At 39.3% G+C, this 5,023-nt stretch overlaps 1 protein-coding gene across 2 annotated transcripts in view; it reads left to right on the forward strand.

Moving 5' to 3' along the window:
- ILRUN (inflammation and lipid regulator with UBA-like and NBR1-like domains) overlaps nt 1-5,023 on the forward strand; it is a 111,065-nt gene that overhangs the window by 75,967 nt on the left and 30,075 nt on the right. The gene's annotated exons all lie outside the window — the stretch shown is intronic.

Here is a 5,023-nt window from a genome sequence, read left to right on the forward strand (position 1 = left end):
TTTTTTTTTCGAGATGGAGTCTCGCTCTGTGCCAGGCTGGACTGCAGTGGTGCATCCTCGGCTCACTGCAACCTGCAATTCCCTCGTTCAAGTGATTCTTCTGCCTCAGCCTTCTGAGTAGCTGGGATTACAGGCACACACCACCATGCCCAGCTAAGTTTTGTATTTTTAGTAGAGATGGGATTTCATCATGTTGGCCAGGATGTCTTGAGCTCTTGACCTCATGATCTGCCTGTCTCGGCCTCTCAAAGTGCTGGGATTACAGGTGTGAGCCATCGCGCCTGGCTATATTTAAGTACTTTTCAACATTAATGCCAAAATGATTTTATACCAGCTGTATAGATTTGCCTCTTAATGCACTGTAGCTATCATTTTGATTTCCTGCATATACTTAAACACAATTATACTTTGAAATTTAAATTAGTAATTTAAGTTCTTAAGCGTAGTTTCATGCTATATTACGTTTTTTGCAGTAGTGCTGTCACCCACTCAGATTATCCTTTTTTAGTAAGCTATAGAAGTTTAAATTATTAGGATAGTATTTCCATCTTTTCTGCCAGGAAATGTTTTCTTCATGAGTGTTACTTATTTTCTGATTAGTGGAACGCTTAAAACTGACCACAGGTGGCGTGGGAGTGTTGCAAGGTGTCATCAGTAAGCACTAGACCAGGAGTAAAAAAGATGTGACTTCTAGTTGTAATTCTGCCACATAATAAATTACTGATTGACCTTCAGCAAATAACAGAATCACTGGGCCTCTGATGTTTTTGTTTTGATTAATTGTAGTAAAATACCAAATTTATCATAACCATTTGTAAGTGTACAGTTCACTGGCAATAAGTATATTCACACGCATCACCACTGTTTACCTCTAGAACTTTTTTCATCTTGCAGAACTGAAACTCTGTACCCATTAATAATTCTCTATTCTGCCTCACCCCAGCCACTGGAAACCACCATTCATCGTCTCTGATTTTGACTGCCTTAGGTACCTCACATAAGTGGAATTATGTGTTATCTGTCCACTTAGGACTACTTTATTTCACGTAACATTATCAAAGTTCATCCATATTGTAGCGTGTGTCAGAATTTCCTTTCTTTTAAAGGCTGAATAATATTTTTTCGTATGTATACACTACATTTTGTTCATTTGAAAGTGGGCCCTTGGGTTACTTCCACCTTTTGGCTGTTGTGAGTAATGCTGCTATCAATCAACATGGGTATACAAATATCTGTTTGAGACCCTGCTTTCAGATCTTGAGAATATATACCTAGAAGTAGAGTTGCTGGATCATTTGTCAATTCTGTGTTTAATTTTTTGTGGAATCATATTGTTTTCCATAGCAGCTGCACCATTTACCTTCCCAACAGCACACAAGGGTTCTAATTTCTCCATGTCCTCACCAACATTTGGTATTTCTGGTATCTCTAGGAAGCAAAGCTTTCACCAAGAGCAACTAAAGATTTTTTTTTTGTATAGTAGCTGTCCTAATAGGTGTGAGGTGGTATCTCATTTTGGTTTGATTTGCATTTGCCCAGTGATTAGTAATGTTGAGTATCTTGTTAAGTGCTAATTGGCCATTTGTATTTTTATAGAAATGTCTATTCAAGTCCTTTGCCCATTTTAAAATCACATTGTGTTTTCTGTTGTTGAGTTGTAGGAGTTTTTTATTTCTATTTTTGAGACAGAGTTTCGCTCTTGTTGCTCAGGCTGGAGTACAATGGTGTGATCTTGACTCACTGCAACCTCTGCCTCGTGGGTTCAAGCGATTCTCCTGCCTCAGCCTTTCGAGTAGCTGGGATTACAGGCATGTGCCACCACACCTGGCTAATTTTTGTATTTTTAGTAGACACGAGGTTTCTCCATGTTGGTCAGGCTGGTCTCGAACTCCTAACCTCAGTTGATCTGCCTGCCTTAGCCTCCCAAAGTGCTGGGATTACAGGTGTGAGCCACTGCACCAGGCTGGAGTTCTTTATATATTTGAGATATTAACCCCTTAAGGCATATATGATCTGTACATACTTTCTTTCATTCCATAAGTAGCCTTTTCACTCTGTTGATTGTTTCATTTGATGCACAGAAGTTTTTAACTCTCATATCCAATTAATTTTATTTGCTTTTGGTGTCATATCTGGGAAACCATTGCCAAATCCAATCTGATAAAGCTTTTCCCCTGTGCTTTTTTCTAAGAATTTTATAGTTTTATCTCTTATGTTTAGGTTTTTGATCCATTTTGAGTTAATTTTTGTATATGACATAAGATTAAGGGTCCAACTTCATTCTTTTGCATGTGGATATGCAGTTTTCTCAGCATCGTTTTTTGAAAAGACTGTCACCATTGAATTGTTTTGGCACCCTTGTTAAAATCGTTTGACTGTACACACAAGGTTTGTTTCTGGACACTTTGTTCTATTCAGTTGGTCTATATATCTGTCTTTCTGCCAATACGACACTATTTTGATTGCTGTAGCTTTGATTACTGTAACTTTGAGATAACTTTTTTTTTTTTAGACGGAGTCTCACTCTGTCACCCAGGCTGGCTGGACACAGTCTTGGCTCACTGCAGCCTCCACCCACTGGGTTCGAAGGATTCTCCTGCCTCATCCTCCTGAGTAGCTGGGACCACAGGGGTGCACCACCATGCCTGGCTGATTTTTTGTACTTTTTGTAGAGACAGGGTTTCCAGTTGTTGGCCAGTCTGGTCATGGACTCCTGACCTCAGGTGATCTGCCTGCCTCTGCCTCCCAAAGTGCTGGGATTACGGGCAGGAGTCACCACACCAGGCCACTTTGTGATAAGTTTTGACATCAGGAATAAGTCTTCTTTTTCAAAATTATTATTTATTTATTTATTTTTTTATTCTTCATCCTATCATGGGATTTCAAAATTATTTTCACCGTTCAAAATATTTAGCTCTTAGTGACACTAAGATTTATTAATCAAAGGATTCAGGTGGTAACAGCCTGATCCCTCCATTGCAGAGGTCCTACCCATCTAATCAACATTTTGCATAATGGTTTCATCCACTTGTGATGATTGCCTAAATCATTTAATTAGAAGTTACACAGTATTGATTCCTTCTACTTTTATTAGCTGGAATTATTTTGAAGGGCAGGGAATCCTTTTCTTCATCAACAGTGGCCTATCTTGAAATTTAATTTCTTCCAGAAAGGCTGGCTACATGCGTAATTCTTTACCTTTAATTTTCAGTTGTTAGAGTAAGAAGGTGATACTCTTGTTGCTTGCAATGAAACTAATGAATGAAGAAGAATTAAGGATTCGATTTGATTTCCCCCCTTTTGTAGGTGTTATTATAAACTCTTAGATTTTATATATAAAACCTGTTTTAGTTCATTCCAGATAGGGGCTAAGGAATCTGTATTTTTAACACACAAACCACATGATCTTGATGTAGGTGGTTGATCTGCAGAGCACACTCCTATAAAGTAGTGTTATGGATTCTAAAACAGTTACTGTTTTGTTGTGTATATCTTCCCTACCAGAGATGGTATACATTAACAAGTTAGTGTTGTATTATCAAAGGCAGATGTTATCAACATAATTTATCATTATTTTTAAATTTATTATTATATTTGAGACAGGGTCTCCCTTTGTCATCCAGGCTGGAGTGCAGTAGCACAGTCAGAGCTTACTGTAGCCTCAAACTTTCGGGCTCAAGCAGTCCTGTCACCTCAGCCTCCTGAGTAGCTGGGACTACAGGCATGTACCATGATGCCCAGCTAATTTTTACGTTTTTTTTTTTGTAGAGATGGAGGTGTAACTATTTTGCCCAAGCTGGTTTCAAACTCCTGGGCTCAAGTGATCCTTCCACCTCAGCCTCCTGAGAGCCTGGAGACTACAGGCATGCACCAATGTGCTCTGCAACAATTTATATTTAAATTAGCAATATTAAAAGTTAACACATCTTAGTAATGAGGTCTTGTCTGCCTCCAATTTACTGTCGTTGTTATAGTTCTCCAGGTTAAATTAGACATACTTGATCCTCAGACATTACCCTTAACAGTGACTTTTCCAACAGGGCAACACAGTGAACAGTTTTTTAGTGCTACTTATGGTGTTAAGTACTTTCACATTAATAACTTGCTCCTTATTGAGCGCCTACCTTGTGTCAGTCACCATCCTAGGGAATTTACTTAACTCCATTTTTGCTGTATCCCTGCCTTGACCTAACTTTATTTTTTGAATACATGAAACATTTTTATTCCTAAGTCAAAACTTATTTAGATGAATATAATATATATCCATCCCTGCCCCCTTCAGCTAGTCGCATCCTCCTGCTATATGGTACTCATTTTTATTTATTCATTTGTGGTTTATTTATTCGTTGTTTTTTTCTTTTAGCAAACACTAGCAAATGTGTGTAAATTTGCCCCTTTTGTAACATGAACTTATTGTAACTATAGATACTGATCTGCATCTTTTTTTTTTTTTTTAAGATAGAATCTTGCTGTGTCACCCAGGCTGGAGTGCAGTGGTTGGATCTTGGCTCACTGCAAGCCCTGCCTCCCAGGTTCAAGCGATTCTCCTGCCTCAGCCTCCCAAGTAGCTGGGACTATAGTCCTGTGCCACCACATTCAGCAAATTTTTATGTTTTTATTAGAGATGGGGTTTTACCATATTGGCCAGGCTGGTCTCAAACTCCTGACCTCAGGTGATCCACCCACCATGACCTCCCAAAGTGCTGGGATTACAGGCGTGAGCCACTGTGCCTGGCCAGTTTTTTTCACTTAATATGGATATCCTAGAGATATATAGGTAATAGAGACCAGATGTCGTGGCTCATGCCTGTTGTTCCAACACTTTGTAAGGCTGATGCAGGAGGATCACATGAGCCCAGGAGTTCAAGGACAGCCTAGGCAACAAAGGGAGACCCCATCTCTACAAAAAATAAAAAATCAGTCAGGCATGGTGGCAAGTGCCTACATGTAGTCCCAGCTACTTGAGAGGTTGAGGTGGATCACTTGAGCCCAGGAGGTCAAGGTTACAGTGAGCCATTATCGT

Source organism: Cebus imitator, unplaced genomic scaffold (genome assembly GCF_001604975.1).
Source record: "Cebus imitator isolate Cc_AM_T3 unplaced genomic scaffold, Cebus_imitator-1.0 Scaffold24, whole genome shotgun sequence".
In the NCBI taxonomy this organism is placed as follows: Eukaryota; Metazoa; Chordata; class Mammalia; order Primates; family Cebidae; genus Cebus; species Cebus imitator.